This window comes from Zootermopsis nevadensis, unplaced genomic scaffold (assembly GCF_977971745.1).
Source record: "Zootermopsis nevadensis isolate Lab colony 2312 unplaced genomic scaffold, Znev_1.0 Znev_ptg000024l, whole genome shotgun sequence".
Classification (NCBI taxonomy): Eukaryota; Metazoa; Arthropoda; class Insecta; order Blattodea; family Termopsidae; genus Zootermopsis; species Zootermopsis nevadensis.
In genome coordinates this window covers 12,781,422-12,799,174 of record NW_028259156.1, presented here as the reverse complement: position 1 = coordinate 12,799,174, position 17,753 = coordinate 12,781,422, and the positions used below count along the sequence as shown (strand labels likewise).

The 17,753-nt window shown below is 36.3% G+C and overlaps 2 protein-coding genes across 3 annotated transcripts in view; both read right to left on the bottom strand.

Annotated features, from left to right (window-relative positions):
- The window catches only part of LOC110835465 (uncharacterized), a 71,999-nt gene extending 68,778 nt beyond the window's left edge, over positions 1-3,221 (bottom strand). The window contains exon 1 of the mRNA XM_022075700.2: positions 2,802-3,221. The gene's annotated coding sequence lies outside the window, so the exon portion shown is untranslated. The remainder of the gene's footprint in view (positions 1-2,801) is intronic.
- Positions 3,222-6,759: 3,538 nt separating this feature from the next.
- The window catches only part of LOC110835460 (uncharacterized), a 127,726-nt gene continuing 116,732 nt past the window's right edge, over positions 6,760-17,753 (bottom strand). For both annotated transcript variants that reach the window (XM_087355532.1, XM_087355533.1), the window contains exon 7: positions 6,760-15,780. The gene's annotated coding sequence lies outside the window, so the exon portion shown is untranslated. The remainder of the gene's footprint in view (positions 15,781-17,753) is intronic.

Here is a 17,753-nt window from a genome sequence, read left to right as displayed (position 1 = left end):
GTTACACACAGCTTAGGGATTAAAATTCCAGTATTTTGTATATGATGCGCTTAAAGGTTTATGATTTAACATTTCGTTTTTGGCTTTACGTTTACCGCAATCCTTGCTTCGGAAAGAAGTTTCTACACAAAATCTTCATTCGAGATCTTGTTCCAATTTCCTGAGGTCCGGGGCTTTGAGTCTGCACTCAAGAAGAGGGTGGGTTGAAGCCAGAGAAGTGTTGGCTGATATCCGCTGCAGGAAACCGACCTCCAGTTTGGATATTGGCGATCGGTAGCGTTTCTCGCTCAATGACCGCCTGGTTCCGAACTTACAGGCATAACCGAGGTAAAGTCAAACCAGCACAATCAATATCATTCCACTGTCCAAACTTTCAAAATTACTCCACTATATAATGATCTAGCAATTTCGTGACAGTTTTCAAAGTATAACTTCCTACTAGAGCAATGTAATTCTAATACAAATAATTCGGTGTGAAAAAATGCACTATATAAAGCATTGCCGGAGGAAGAATATTAAAGAATTCAAGACTCTACAATAATAGTACAAAGGCTAAAATATCATTTACTCTATTGTGGGAAAGTCATAATTCTGTACCCGTGGCACGTTATAACTCGCAAGGAATACACGCGTATTCTTTTACGACTTCATACAGCTTCATTGCGTACTGCGCTGTTACAAACGCGGTTTTAAGGTCTATATAAACTCACCAGAAACACGTGTTGAAACGTAATTTATATACTTCTATTAGTTCTATATACGGCTGTTTTAACACAGGAATACTTAATATATTTGGCAACATTTTTAAATCTGTTTTTATTAGTTATTACATGTTTTAATACACCAATTGTTTATTGAAATTAATGCAATTTCTTAACTAAACTTTCCTGCATTCGTAAAACACATGGTAGCCCGACTAGAACACAACCTGTTCTATGTTAGCATTATATCTCAATTTCTTTTAACGTATTGGGTATCTTGCCATAAAGACCCATTACTTCCGATTTTCCAATGTTTATATGGAACTTATCTTTATTTAATATGCAATTCACCCGTTGAATACAACTGTTTATACATTTTCTTTGTTCTTAAATTAAACTGGGCAGCATTTAAAACCAATGACCTTCGCCTTCGGATGTATTTTTAAACGACTTTTTCATTATGAATTATTGTTTCAGGTTCCCATTAATAATATTTAAATATAAGCTATTCATTTTACAAGATATCCAGATCGTCAGATACACTCGAAAGGAATAAATTATACTTTGAAACTTCTAATTAAATAATTTACCTCGAAAGACGCTCCTCACGACACCTGAATATCAGCATTGATGCTGTAAGAATCTTCATGCTACTCGCAATTAAATTTTGCTCTTCTGGACTGCGACAGTGGATAGTAGAAACCGACGTTTCGGAGGGACTTACAGTATGCATCTACAGATCGAAGTCCAGTTCCTGAAGACTGTCGATAGGTATTACTAAATCGTTGGTAACCAAATGTCAGAGTACATGGTGTCACAATCCAGAAGACAGAAGACCAAAATAGTTATATTCATTTCCGTAAGAACCTCACAGCTCAGATATAGCAATTTCCGGTTCAACAGAACAGCAGTTATTTCAATAAACAGCGACACCGCAAGCCTTATATACAACACGCAATTATTTAAAAATATCTTAATTACTTGTGCTGCAATCTGATATCGGCCCATTAGATTTGGGAATGGTCTACAGGGACACAATAGCTTTGATTTAGAGACTGGGATTCCCTTTCTGGCCGTATGTTCTCTACGCTAGTTGTCGTTATTGTGCGAGTTCTGTGTGCTTGGTTGAACCGGACAGGTATACAAGCTACATGTAGTATTTAGAGCGGTACGATCGTATTTGATAGGGCACACACAAAACAAGCAGTTCCACTGACGTCATAGATGTGATCACTCTGTTGTCGATGTACACAACAGAAATATATGAAATGCTTTATACGTCTGTGCAACGCGATTCAATTATGAAAACGCGGAAGTCCACAGTACATAAGAGTATTCAATAAACACAAATGGAATGGTATGCTCCAACGGATACACATATTTTCGAAATGTGTTTATTGTGAACCGCCTATGTTCATTTTTTGTAACAGAATATATAATATTTAATTTCTTTCGTAATACCAAACGTGGGCTGAAATGTTGAGGCAGAACTCAGTGCTAATAATTCGTATCTTACAGCAATAAATATTCCGTGGATTCTATTTTAATATTATTCACTTGTCCATGCAATTTAAACACTATTTATTATTGTTATTTCTTCATTAAAAATTTATTTACTTCTTATTTCTCATTTCCAGGATAGAAAATCTTTCAATTTAACAACACCAGCAACGCTCATAAAATTTACCACGACGAAGACTTCTCAGAAGTTTAAACCAAGAAATAACACGCAAGTCTTTTACAAATTTGCATTCATCTTCAGTTGAACTCATGAGTTAGAAATAAAATACCTTAAACTAATTTTTAACGAGAATAGACGGATGAATATTATTACATCAAATATATTAAACATATCAGGAAGAAGACATCAGTAACACGTACGTATGCGTGTGTGCACGCGTATGCACGTATCAACCTTGAATTTAAAAACGTCCCCAAACTCTCAACTACATCTGCCTAAGCAACAAATTATTACGATTGAAAATCAAATGGACGGTCGATCTAGGTCTATAGAAAACAGACGCCAAGTAAAATTACGAGAGCGGACAACACCCACAAATTTCTCTTCTCTTTCGCCATCATGTTATTGTACAGACATACCTTTAGGTTCGTTTCTTGTACTGAGGTAGTCGTGTCTCGGCCGTCGGTAAGTAAGTCTTGAATGACCTGTCGCACTCATCACAGAAACAATATCACGGGTTCTTCTACATCAACCCCCACTGTTCATACTGAAGCCCGCACTCATTTATTCTGAGCAATGCCTTGCTTTTTCCCCACACCGTTCACTTGTCTATGTTTAAGTATGAAAAGAGTTTGAAGCCATAAACGAACGAATATGGAGCCACAACTCACCAGAAAATAATCTAACGTTATCTAAGAAATTAAAATGGGCACGCGGTATTATTTAGACGTGCACTGTTGATGGGTATGGATTTTATACTTGATGATTGAAAATCAGTTGCAAATATGGTCTCGACAGTCAAAGTCAACGTTCGATAGATGATTGATGTTTCCATTCTGATACACAGTCTGATGAATGAGGACTTCATTGGCATTAAAATTATTAATTAAGAAAATTGATGTGCAAGCACTACGTGGTTTTAGATTTTATTGGAAATTGTGGTGAGTCAATAACTCTCAGACCACACGTCCATTTTAAATTATTTTGTTGATTTACGATAATGGAATGCAGGCTGAACATAATGTACTAACATTCCACACAACTTTAATTAATACTTAATAGTATTATTACACTGAATAATAGTACGGTATTTGTTATAAAACGAGATTCGATTACATTAAATAATAATAGTTCTATAACAGAGCTAATCATATGACATCACATTTAAGGACCAGGTACAATATAAATTATCTTTGGTGTAATAGTATAATAATTGAAGTTCCTATATAAAGAATTTTAATAGGTCACGAGATACGAACCCACCTTTAAGGGTGATGCAAGGAGGGTATTTAACCTACACAATATAATTTTACTAAAAATTCAAAGAGAACGGCATTGTTATCAAAATGGAATCAATTAATTTAAAATGATTGTCGGATACTTGCTTAGGTATTTGTAAATAAATACGACTCAGATTCAATTTAATTTGTTTGATGATGCGAATCAACCAACCAAGTGTAGTAATTCCACTCATTGTCCTGGCATCTCTTATTTATTTTTTCTTTCATTTTCATTTGTTTACGCCTGTCAGTATTTCACATTAGAAAATAGCTTGACGTGATAGGCTGAATTGAGAAGGATACGGAAAGAATCGGCTGTGGCCTGACTTAAGATACTGGGATGCTGTGGATTATATAAGCCTACATCAGGTTTAGAAAAGGATTTTATGGCGGATCTTATAAATACGGTAATAAAAATGTAGGTTCCATAAAACGTGGGAAATTTCTTGATCACCTGGGGAATCATTAGCTTTTCACGGATTCTGGAAGTAGACACCTGGGTTTGTCTATAATCGCATATAACAGCATTTGCGTTTTATAGCATCACGAATTGCACAAAATAAGCTTATGGAGTGGATAAGAGTGTATGTGTTTACATGTGTCTGTCAGAGCCTATTATCCGACGCTCTCTGAACAACAAATGAGGTCGCAGATGTGGATCAAAGGCCGGGACTGAGGTTCAGGTTTCTGACTAATGCGTCTGCGTAGCGAAGTTCATTCAGCGATCACTCCCTACATTAATCACAACCACTCCTGAAATAATTGCTGTCCACCTGACCCCAGGGTGGCCTCCGAGATTCAGTGAAGCAAGAAATAGGAAGTAAAATGTTACTGGGGCCTGAAATTAGGGTCCGTTTTGTGCCGTGTCGCTCGGCAACGGAGGAAAGAACAGGCTGTGGCATTTGTTTTGATGTCAAAATAAAATCAAATCCAGCGCATATGTAACTATAAGTTACTTGTATCGACCTGTACTTCAGATGAAACAAAACCTCACTCTAGCGTTTGTTGAACTTCACCTTAAATTCCTGTCTCCCTACTGTGGATAATTATCGTATTTCACCGATTTTCAGAAGCGATTTTCAAGTTTCAAACGCTTATTTACAAAATCTTTATATTTCATGTTATTAATTACGGAAGATTCAAAAACATGTGGATTATCTTTTGCACAGAATTAGCAAAATTACATTAAGTGGCGAAGATAAGATCGTATGTGTCTAAACGTAGCTCGGTCTAGAGAAAGTTGCTAAACTTCCAATAAGCATCACGACAGCAATAATATTATGACGTGGAAGATGGGTATTGTAAGCTTTTTGCCACAGTATTACGCAGTAAGTCATGCCAGACTCTTATTTATTCAGGTGCGGAAATTCTGAACTAGCTGATATACTACTAAACTGGTTTCTTAATAAGAACTCTTCTGCATGCAGTTCGTCTGTATCAACCACTTAAATAACATGCGGATTGTATGGCCAGTTTGGAATAAAATTTGAAGGCTTGATCGATTTTAAGTTTTTGTGGTTGCTCACTGTGCGCATTATTGTGTTAATATGGAAGGTCATTCTACAGGCCTCCAACAACAGTAAGCTTATTATTTCTCTTTTAACATGGGGTAACTCATCGAGAGTATTCAGTACGTCTGATGAAATGTACAACGAAACACTGTCATAAATGTCATGACATTTATGGTGAGCGGTAATCATTAATCTATACGCATATATATATGTCACATTACTGATGGATCGGTCGTCATAATGTTGGAAGGATATACTTTTAACTGCCGTTGAAACTGCTACAGCATAACCTACAAATGAATGTTTGAAGATAAACGGCTTTGATACAAATTTATGGTCATTAATATTGACTAAACGCTCTGTAGATCACAGTGAAGATGAACAATGTTATTATTGAAGAGCATAGATTCTCGAGCTTATTAAAAGATATTTATTAAACTATTATGAAATTAATATAATTTTATCTTTTAAAAATAAAATTGTTTTGAGGATTTCTGTCTTCTGGGTTGTTGCGTTGTGTAGTCTGGTAGATGTTTACCAACGGAGGCAGTATGACCTCTGAAACGTTGGTAAATATCTACCATACTACACAGCGCAAAAACCCAGAAGACAGAAATCCTCATACTCACCGCTGTGAAAACCTCAAATCATACAAAATTGTTTTCGTTTATGGAACAAAAATTCCCAATAAGGAATTCTGAATTCTCGCTACATTCAAGTTTTTTATAATCCCAATTGTAACAGTATGAACCTTTCTTTTTTACTGTTTCATCTGTGCTCTTTTCTTTTCAAGTTACAAAATCAGCATTTTCATTACACACGTGACGAATTAGTGGGTTCAAGTGCGATACGAACGGGAATAGGGCGGCTGAATGACTGTAAATTGTCAATGGTATGGCAGAGGCAGGGTCTCACAGATGCAGCTAATGGGGCGGATTGGACCACATGGCTGAAAGTCGGGTGGTATTACAAACCTGGGCATCCCCTGCCCACAGAACATTGCGAGCGATTCGACCGAAGTCCTCTTACTAAAACTCTTTTTCTTCATGAAAACAGAAGAAAAACTCACTCATCTGAAATAACCAGTTTTAAGGAGGTTAACTTGGACTATTGCACAAAAGACGTCAATATTCTTTTATTCTGTTACTTATAATCCCCTCTGTGTTATGTATCATTCCTTTTTCTTTGGAACTGTCATCTCTACATCACAAGAACAAAAAAATATAACAATAACTCAATGGTTTTAAAGAATGTTACTACTAAGACTTTACGGCTGACATTTTTAAAAACCTCTAGATTAAAGGTTCTTGTTTAACCGAAAACTCCGCTTTTACATAAACCTAGAATATGAGAGTTTTGAATGATATACTTCCTCAGTTCGGCTACGTGAGTTTATGAGTTCTGAGCAATTGTTTTCGTTGCTTTTGAGACCCCGAGGAGTACCGTGTTACCTTAGGATTATAAATGCAATTGTAATGTGTTCTTACACATGTATCAAACATCTCGCAATCGCCTATCAAACGTGACGAAGGCATTGACGTAACTGTTTGTAATAAGTGAGGGTGTGGAATAATACGCCATTTGGATTTATTCTTTCCAAAATGAAACTTTAATTTATACATGTTTGGAAATCATTTACAATATGTTTCTATATATTACTCTGTGGAAGAATATTTATTACTTAAAGCACATCAATGTTACACCATTCGTCTTAGTGTATTTGTGTTTCATGTTTTTAGCTTAGTTACTGGTTCAACAACATTCAGAAAGAAAGCGTTATTAACAGTACATAAAATGTTAATCTCTCAATCTGACATTTTTATTCACCGATACAATCATCTCCCGTATTTCTGTTATTAAGATCTAGCCGTTAAGCTTCTTAGATATATGTACACAGGTTTTAACCCTACAAATTATCACAGCTATTTTGCTCGCCCAATAATTTTTGTGACAAGGTGAAAGGCCATAATAAAGTCTCAGTATCAGCCATCACGGAAACTTAAACATATGTTAATTATGTTTAAATATAAGGTGTGACAATATTTCTTGACGTAGAAAATACAGCGAACGTAAATTATTGCAATTTGCAACCAATATGCTCTCATTATAGACCAATTAATACATATATTTCACTTTGATTGCATGGAATTATCTTCAATGTTCAGGTTTTTCGTCTCTGTAAAGAATTTCTGAGGCTGGACTTTCGCACGTGTCACAAAGAGAAGAAACAATAATCTCAGCATAGCGTGGCTTCTGGTAATAATTTCGTTAATTTAAGGAAATAATTCAAGGCCCATGGAATGATGTGCTTCTTAAATCTAACTTTGACAAGAAATCTGGTTCCTTGTAAACGGACATTAATTTTCTGTGCAGTTTAAACTTACTTTTCTCACCAGGAATATTCTGATGATATGTAAGTGTGAATAAAATAATAAATTTACTTTGCAGCATCCTTGCGTTACATAAAGTAGGCCAACTTACTACATGATTGTGAAGATTTTACCGTACATTCAGAGCACAATCAGGGTATTTCTGTACCGTCGAAAACATTTTTTAAAAATATAAAGTTATTCCAAAAGTAATATATTAATTATTATCTATATACTATATATTTCATAAGGAATATAAACCTTGCTTTACATCTTATAAAATTGTAAAAATTTGCTTTGGACCAAAAACAATATGTACAATAAATTCCGAATTTTGAACGTAACAGAACGTAGGCCGTGAAGCGTGTACACTGCAGTACCCGTTTTTCGTTGTATCCAACATATGAAAGATTTTTCAGATAAGACGAATATGACCTAGGGTTTTTAGTAAGCTCCCATATATCTATAGTACAATCCTGATACTGCATTACTTTTATGTATGAACTCACTCTAAATTTTCCGACGTGGTAGATTTTAAACCGCGTTATTACTCAGCTTTGTATCACGAAAAAATTATGTATTTTCTACAGGGAACAAAATTGTAACTTCCACTACAGCAATTTGTTTTGCTGTACGCCTTCCCTCGATGTTATTTGGTACTACCAATTAAATAGCAGCTTCGAAAATTTACAGGCCTATCAACACACTGAATGTAAATTTGTAGGCTTGACACCGAACAAAGCAAATTTAGAACAAAGATTAAACAGTTTAATGGCTAAAGGAGGATGAGAACATAAACTAAATTTACGTGACAAATATATTATTTTTTAAATAAAAAAGACTATTTTGTAAAATTCAAATATCGTGTACACACGAATTTCGTAAATTGATGATATAGGAATTATGGGTGTAAAAAAAAACCAGTTTACACAATATATTACTTAACAGGGAGAATTATTTAATTGCAATATAAACTCAAAAGAATGTGTAACGAATTTTGTTAAAATAAGTCCGATGCAGCCCAAAATGTTGTATAACTTTAGACCTAAATTTTATTTCCAAGAAATAAAGGAACAAGTATATAATTTAATTTATTACCTACTTATTATACAAATATAAGCTACATGATGCTATGGAACATAATATTAACCTCATTATGCTAATTAAAATCTTAAAAGTATATTACAGTTTATGGGTCTGTCTGTATAGTATTGCAGGGAAAGTTAAATAAACCTTAGAGAAAATATTAAATATGCGTTATACTTTGTCCAAAACGATGGATAACATAAAAGGAACGTTACTCCAAATTTCAATATAATTGGTTATTATGGTTTTATGCAGATGAGCGAAAAATAAGGGATCATTGTAATATACCTTATGGTAGGCCTAGTCAAAATTTGACTTCTTTTTTCAGTGAACCTGTTTTTTACTTATAAAGCAGATAATAATTTCGGCGTCTACTTCTTATTTTACTAGACATAATAAAAATCCGTAAGGAACATTATCTAGGTTAGGTAACTTACAGATTCTTTTCTAAAAACCATTAAAGATATGTTTATTGTAAGCCTATTCAATCTGTTATCTTGAAGTTTCGTCTCGAATTTATCAGAAATTAGATTTAATAAAATACACACAAATCATATAAGTAAATTGTTGTAATAGCAAATATGTTTTAATGACATAAATTACTTGTGGAAGTGACAGGTCACTTTATAAAATCAATCAATCGAATAGTCAATCAATTTGTCACCACCATTTATTTAATTTACAACGCAACTCAACGAAATGGAATGGAATGTAAAAACACATTAAATTTCTTCTATAGCAATTTCTGTACAGATCTTTGAATTCTGAATGTCATTTATTACCCCGTCATGTGCTTATCAAAGCAAAATGTACTTTATGTGCGTGTTGAGCATTGTGTCAGACGGAACGCGAGTTTATGCCACAAAAAGTCAATATCCTCAATATCCTGACGCACAATACAATTTATTTATTGCGTCATAGAGGCGACAGCCTCCAGATGTGGAAGGAATGCTAGAATGTGTTGAATAAGAAGTCGAAGATGTCTGTCGAGGGTGCTGCTGTAGTTTGGGTATTGGACGGGAGCCAAAAATGGCTGAGAGGAAAAAATAAGTCATGTTAAAAAATATAACAGAGACCCTCAGACATGATGGAATTAATTTTTTGTGCTCAGAACAGGGTACATTAGCGCAATTTTATGAACATAATGCCACATCTTTCAATTAAAGTGGGGATATAATTTTCAAGAATTTTATTCCAAGAAATAAGTCGTTCGTCGCGCGATACTGAGATAATTATAATTAAGTTCTGACGGTAGAGACTGTGGTAGCAAAAATTCGAAAGATGTTACGGTGTTGCCTATGGTAGCGTCTGGTGGAGTCTGCGTTTGGCAGGAATCTGACTTCAGTCGCTATAAAGAATTTGTAAAATTTAATTTGCTTTATAAGGAAATGTTATAAATTTTATACTTCAATGCGATTGCACAGATCAGACTGCAATACAGAGTAAAATTGTTCAACACAAAACGGCTTATTCCTATCAGATTTTACAAGTCATGCGTAAAGCTAATCTTTCTAAAATAACCCATTAACGCCATTAGAAATCGCTGTTTAAAGGGAAGGTAAATCAGGCGATCAGACGCCGTATATAAAGAATACGCTTACTAAAGAAACGATGGTAAATTGCAACGAAGAAAACGTGTCCTTTTGATAATAAGTTTCTCTTCCCCTATTCAATAAGGCGTTTTGCAAAACGTCGTGTGTGTCGCTAACACCTTTAGATTATTTTCCTTTTGCTTAACTAAGCTCTGCTTTCCGCTCCCAAGACCGCCACTGTCTGAACGAGGAACAGGAGAGGAGCGTGAAACAAGCACAGAGTAATGGACATGAACCCTTCAAGAAATGGGGCCACAGAATGATTTCTGAATGATGGATATAATCTTCACATGATTCGCTACAGTTTACTTCTGGAGAAATTGAATCTTCACTCAAAGCAGTTAGCAAATTTTGCAGAAATGTACAGGCTTCAGAGTCAAGAGTCAATTCATAATTTAATATAATTTGCAGGGCTTATTGAAATATAGGGTTTCTACATAACAATAATAATTATTATTCAACATCTTATTAGCCAAACAATATTTTACTTTTGAGTCGTGCTTCATGGCTCGAAGTGGCCTATCTCCCCCTCTCGACGTTCTTTAGAGCCGCTGGCTTCAAGGCCCTGATGAGTCTGCCGGACAGAGGAGGACTCTAGGACCGAGTGCTTGAAGTCATATAGGTCTGTTTTTTGCGTTTCTTTAAAGTTACTAGTCGTAACACCGACCGGAGTCTGAGCCTTGGGGGTAGGGTTGATTGATTGGTGTTTGGATTCAACTCTGTTACAAATAATACTGACGGACGTACTGCAGTTCAGGGCTCGCAGCCGACCACTCTGAAGACTCCAGTTTCCTCAAAAAGTGTCAGAACGTCTTGCTTTGGTAATAAACTGTCGGTTCCAGAGGCGCCTCTGCGACCAAAATCCTACAGATCAAAAATATTTGCAGGTCTTACAAGTCACAGTTTAGCAGAATCTAATAAACTTGGTAAAATATTTCCAGCATTTGATCTTACAATAGCGGGAAACAGTGCAAAATCTAATCTTCTCAGTTGTAATAGAACAACAAATAAGCAATGCAGTGGTAAAATTCTCTGGTTTTAGTACATTCATTGACAAGAGCACAATAGTGAGCGTTACTAAAAGAAAAAGATCTACAGAGAAATCCATAGATGGTCATGTTTGTATACCTTCACAAAGTCCTTTTAATCAGCAGAACTGTGGAGAACCTGATGAAGCCCTTACAAAACCCAGTCTGCTACGTAATGCAACTGATTCAAAGTTTTCAGAAAAGTCGTCAATGGAGGCAAAATGTATGGTACTAAGAAACTGATCATAGCAAATGATTGTGCAAGTTCTTGTAAGACATTTGCTGATGAATTGCCTGTTGTTAAACTACCACATCCTTCAGAACCACAAGTTCCATTGTCGGCGAAAAGGGCTCTTAGTACTTCAGTAAGCGAAACAAATAGCATGCAGAATGTTGGCACTGAAAATTCAACAACTCAAAATTCATCAGTGTTTGTATTTCAAGGAAGTGAACTGTGTGAGTCCTCAAACTTTGTGCTGTCTGGCACAGTACCTTATCCATCATTCATAGCTCAAAATGGAGGTACATTTGTTGTTTCAGAAGCTACACAAACAGATTTAATGTTGCAAAAGGACACAATTGTGCAGACTGACAGTTCTGGTTGCGTAAGGTCAGCTATAGAAACATTATCTGGTCTGTACAAACACCAATCAATTAACCCCACCCCCAAGGCTCAGACTCCGGTCGGGGTTACGACTAGTAACTTTAAATAAACACAAAAAACAGACCTATATGACTTCAAGCACTCGGTCCTAGAGTCCTCCTCTGCTCGGCGGACACACACATCAGGGCCTTCAAGCCAGCGGCTCCAAAGAACGTGGAGAGGGGGAGATAGGCCACTTCGAGCAATGAAGCATGGCTCACTTTGCCATTTGTCAACAAGATATTTACGAAGTACTTCTCATTCTTTCACTTTTGGTATTTTACGACTAGAAACACTGAGTTCGGTTAATATACAGCATAAAGGCAGCACATGCATCACTCAAGATAACTAATTTAAAAACTAAGTACCTATATTAACAAACAGCGACCCCCAATTACATTCTGAGGATCTCTTTGGATGCGTACTTTGGGTTTAAATCCGAAGTACCACACGTTATTGAACACACCTCTCTATAACTGTGACTTTTATAATCATTCATCTCGAAATGCAAGTGTCCATATATTCATGTTTGCACATATAATAAAGTGACAGTTTGCTTAATGAAAGTAAATGACAGTTTAAACAAAGCACGTGGCCATATAGAGCTACAAACTTTACACTTGAAACACGTATAAAATTTATTATAATATATGAAATGTCGATTTTTGGGAGCCGCCGTGTTAAAAATATATTGTATCTATACATATTTTTTTTCTTAGGAAGATTATCTTAAATTCGGTCAACATTTCAGCGTGAATAGTATTTTTCATGCAAACTGTAATTTTCAACACTCCATCCTGAAACTCAACGTTTTCGTACAAAGAAATAGATAACAATCGATTATGAATAAAATTATACTAGTAACATATGCAGCAGGCCTGTTTAAAATGGAACATCATGTTTCCTAGTGAATTCTAATAATGGGAACTGTAACATGTTTTGTTCCACTGAGAGCACAAGTTTTATAATGCGTTTAAGTATTGAGCCAGCAGAGGCCAGTAGTGATGTAGTATGTACGGAGATAGTGAATTTAACGGTATCATCTGACTCATCACAATCAGCCACAGAAACCCAAAGGACCAGTGAAAACTAGTATTTAATAAAATACAACGTAAGAAAACAGTCTCTAAATTTGGATTTCAGCGTGTCATTAAATACTATGCAAATGTCTTTGTAAAATGGTAAATTAAGTGTTCTTATAGATCGTTGTTCTGTCATGGCTCATACGCTCAAAATTCTGCTGTAGTGCTGTTAACTAACAGTAAGTATTCACTCTAAATTTTCTCTTTATTGTCTCGAGAGTTTTATTTAGATAAAAATTTTGTTACGTACATGTCATAGGAAAGCAAGTGAGAAAAGGTATGTCAGTTCAGTAGACTGTCTCTAACTATGTTAATTAACAGTATAGAAATCTCTTCTGTACATTATATTTATTTATGGTTTATTTAATAATGTTGTTAGTAGCTAAAATTATACAGGACGAAGCATAAGACGAATAATGAAATGGAAAGTATATGTAAGGAGCCGGTCATGGCCTAATACTATCCTGGAATTTGCTTGGAGAGATGAGGAAAACCACGAAGACGCTGTCAGGACAGTCGGTCTCCAGACCTAGACTTGGACACGGGACCTCCCGAATGCGAGGCATTAGTGCCAACTACATCAAACAATCTAATTACACTTTCACATAAATTTTAAACAACTTAGCCAAATGTTACCGAAATTTAGTGGAATTGCTGAATTTTTATTATTACCCGATATACTCACAGGAATACTATTCTTCGAGCTCCGACCTTTAACAGATGTGAAAGAACATTTTTTCCCCACATAGTATTATTTAGAGAATTATAAATCTCACAGAGTTCGTGGGCTTCCAGTCTGTGTGCCGTAAATACAGCCAGCCCACGTCATTGCTAACTTACAGCACGTTACCTGTGCAGAAACTCGGCTGTCTCAAAACACTTTGCAAACCATGTGTTGACATTTAAAAAGGCAGGCTGCATGGTAAATCTCCAAACGAGACACCTGACACATTCCAGAACCGCAAGCTACAAACATGTGGCAGTTCCCATCTAGCAAGCGTTAATTCTATGTACTGCTGAAACCATTCGAATCAGTAATATTGATTCTATAGCATTTATGCAGAACAGTGATTCAATACGTGTTAAATTATATATTCTGAATATTTTAACAAGTACAAATAAATTAAAATCTTTCCCACGCTGAATACCGGTACATTACTCGGTACGTTAAAATCTGACTAGATTATTAATTCCAGTAAACTTAACCATTTTCCAATATCTTAATTACCGCCAAATTTTATATTAAATATATTAAAACCGTAACAATTTAAAAATATGTTAATTTTGTCCAGTTTTTCTTTCATGTTGAAAGATTTGTCTTTCGGATTACTAATTTGAGTGTTGTTTTACGATATATTTTATGAGCATTGAAATCTGAAGAGTTCGTCTTCAATATCTACACACATTCCGCCACTGTTTCGGCGTAAAGCACGTGTCCTTATATTTAAACACAAGAAGTTAAAAACTTACAGAACACAATTACGTGGCGAGAAATTTTCACGTCACTTAAATCGATATAATAATTACAATAATAAATTGTTAAATAGTTCAGGCAAATTTTAATTTTATCCAGGGAACCCACAAATGAATGATGGTCCATTGACAAACTTGAAAAGGATTCGAATGCTGACAGAATACCACGTGTGCATACAGTCTGTTCCATACGTTTACATAGTGAGTTTAAAGAGTTTGATAAATATGATGGCAACTCATCGTGCTAATACATGGTCCCACTGACACATTAGGCAGCTTTAGTTGTGTATTAGGCCTGTTTTTATGTAAAATTAATTAAACACGCTCTGAGAAGTCAGGCTTTCATATAACAGTGGCCACACCCTATTGTTTAAACACTGTTATGTTGCATGTGGACTGAAATCAATGGAGGAGCGCGGTTTACCGTCTCCCATCTACTAAGCTGCTTAAACGATATTTTACGTGTCAAGAACAGACTACACTTAGGCCATATCCGTTTTTACCAAATAGGGCCACGAAATTTCACTGAGCGTATCGAATATGAACACAGCTCAAAACTCTACTAAACTATGTATGCAAACGTATACTGTAGGCCTGTTTTGCATCAGAAACTGAAATGCGTTATATACTTAGAAATTACTTTGGTGTATAAAATCTTTGGTAAATGGTTCCAGTCTTACCCTGTTATCATGTTATAAATACGAAATATGTTGCTGAAATGGAGTCTTGTTTCTTTCCCACTCGGCAATTAGCCTCGTGACGTCAGGACTGACAATATCGGCAATTTCATCACAACTTATCCTCTCATAAATTAGTTTAAAAGTAATTAGAGCAACAGATGGGAAATAAAACATTTACATAACATGAAACATGATCGAGCAATCTCCTAAGTTATATAACATTCATTATCATTTAAGAAAAACAATTTTATATTAGTATATGTTAACTTCCGTCACAATAATATTTTATTAAATATTGTCGTTCCACAGGATTTGATTTATATATATCAGTAAATTCTGGTATTTTCTTTCCGTGGCCAATGCTTCTTGAACACAACTGTTTGGTTCTCCTGTCGAAGTACCGCAACATTATTTGAGTTAAGAAACGCACTAGAAAGTGGTAGACTGGCCCTCATGTTCCTGTCACGTCATGATAATGTTAGCAGAGAATGTGCTCCTAGTTGTGTGTATATTGCCTGTCTCGAAGAAGATGAAATAGAAGGAATTTATCCGTCCGTGTTCTCTGTAATTAAGTAATTCCTCCCCTCAGAAGAAAGCCGTCTCTCGCTGTCTTGCTGGAGACGCATTGAGGTTCTTACCAGAGGCTGAATCAACCTATAAACAGACAGAAATGGAAATAACAAGTAAAAATGTGATTACCACTGGAGTCAGGTGAGTTTTATAACGATGTGAGATTTCAGGTTCTCGTGGTGGAGAGGATTCTGGGATGCGCCTTCCAGACTGGTAGAAGGTGCTGACTGCCCCCATTACCAGGGTAACAAGTTGACAACTCATTGCTCTTACGATGAGACAGAAAGTACTTCTGAAACGTCGGTAAATATTTACCAGACTACAGGGTGCAACATCGCACATGATACCCATCTTCATGATAAGGATATATTTCTTTCTCTTCGGAAGATACTCAAACTATTCGGCTTCGCGATAAATCAAATATCAGATGCGCTTTTGCATTAAAGTATATTGTTGTATAACAAAGAAACAGCGCTGAAGATGAGTCGTTAAGTAGTATGATTACGCTTCTACGGTTCCACAGCAGCCTGATCGGACACCGAATGCAGTCGGTGGATAATTACGAAGACAGAAGTATTTTATATTATACGTAACACGCTCAACTCAACAGAAGCATAACAGCAGATACTTGGAATAATTCAGAACTTAATAAGATTGAAGAGGTACAATCTTTATCGGTGCATACGAAATTTTCACACGAGTTCCTTGCACTTGGCATCACTGAATAGATTTGTCTAAGATATTAAGTCTTACTCACAAAAGAATTGGTTCGCATAAAAATTAAACTTACGTACTTATAGTTTCCACTTTTGTCGTCACTAGACACATGGACGTGTGGATTTCAAACCTTATATTCGTCTTTATCGTCTATTATTTAGTGTTCTGTCTGATGACAGGTCCATATGAACAGGATCCTTCCATCCTTTTCTCGGACTGGGACCTGTTCATATACGTTCTTGGCAGATGATCCAGAAGTGATTTGCCATTGCCTTCTTCTGTGTGTGAATGGAGTAATTGTTGGGATGCCACGGAGAAACCGGGGAAGCCCCCGGAGGAAACTTCCGTGTTGCCTAGACCACGGCCTTGCCCAACGCAAGTTATAAATTCGGGCACCGCCGGGAATCGAACCCGAGACCCTAGGATTACAAGGCCAGTGTTCTAACCGCTAGACCACCGTGGCGGTCTTTATCGTCTACTGTTTCATTTTGTTTACCAGAAATGCAATTAGGTCATCGGCTAGCGTAGATTCCGCCAGACCTCACCATAGGCGTAACATAGTTTTGATTGGATTTCTTGCTACCAGCGTCGCCACCGTCAGAATGTAATTTTAATTTTTTCTCCTACATGTATACATGAATAAGTTATCGAGTTTCGATTCCATCACTTATTTTTAATGCCCCACAGAGGGAAAAAAAAAGACCATCGGAAGCTCATACACACTGCTTGTAACTGGTGTAGGTGTTTTACTGGCATGTGTAGTTACTGAACGTTCTGTATCTGGGTTTTTGACTAACTGTTTGGTGCTAACACTGTCTCTCTCTTGCAGCAGTGACAATTAATTTACCAGAGGCCGCTGGCCTGGCAGTCCGTTATGAGGGCGGGTGATGCCGACTGCACTGCATAGGAATCAACAGCAACATGTGTTGCAACAACCAGTAAACGTCTGCGGGTGACCATCGACCAGCCACTCCACTAATTGGTCATTATTGTTGGTTGGTATGATGTCACAGTAACCATGAGGATTTGAGGTGTTTGTGTAGGCAACGTTCTGCTGTTTACAGAAACTAAGCGCTGCCCTCTTAAACATAATTACAAACCCACATGCACACTGAACAGTAAATACTTCCGGAAACCAAACAGCAGAGGCTAACCACAGACTATGACAAACTGGCGTAAAATCAGTATCAGCAAGTCATTGATTTTTAAGAGAAGTAAAATGCTGGGTGATTTTAATGAGTCAAGCTTAAGTCTTAACAGAACCACTCACTAATTCGATGCGTATTTAACAGATACCTAGCATCAATTTAGATTACGTGGCACTGGTCACATTCACTCAA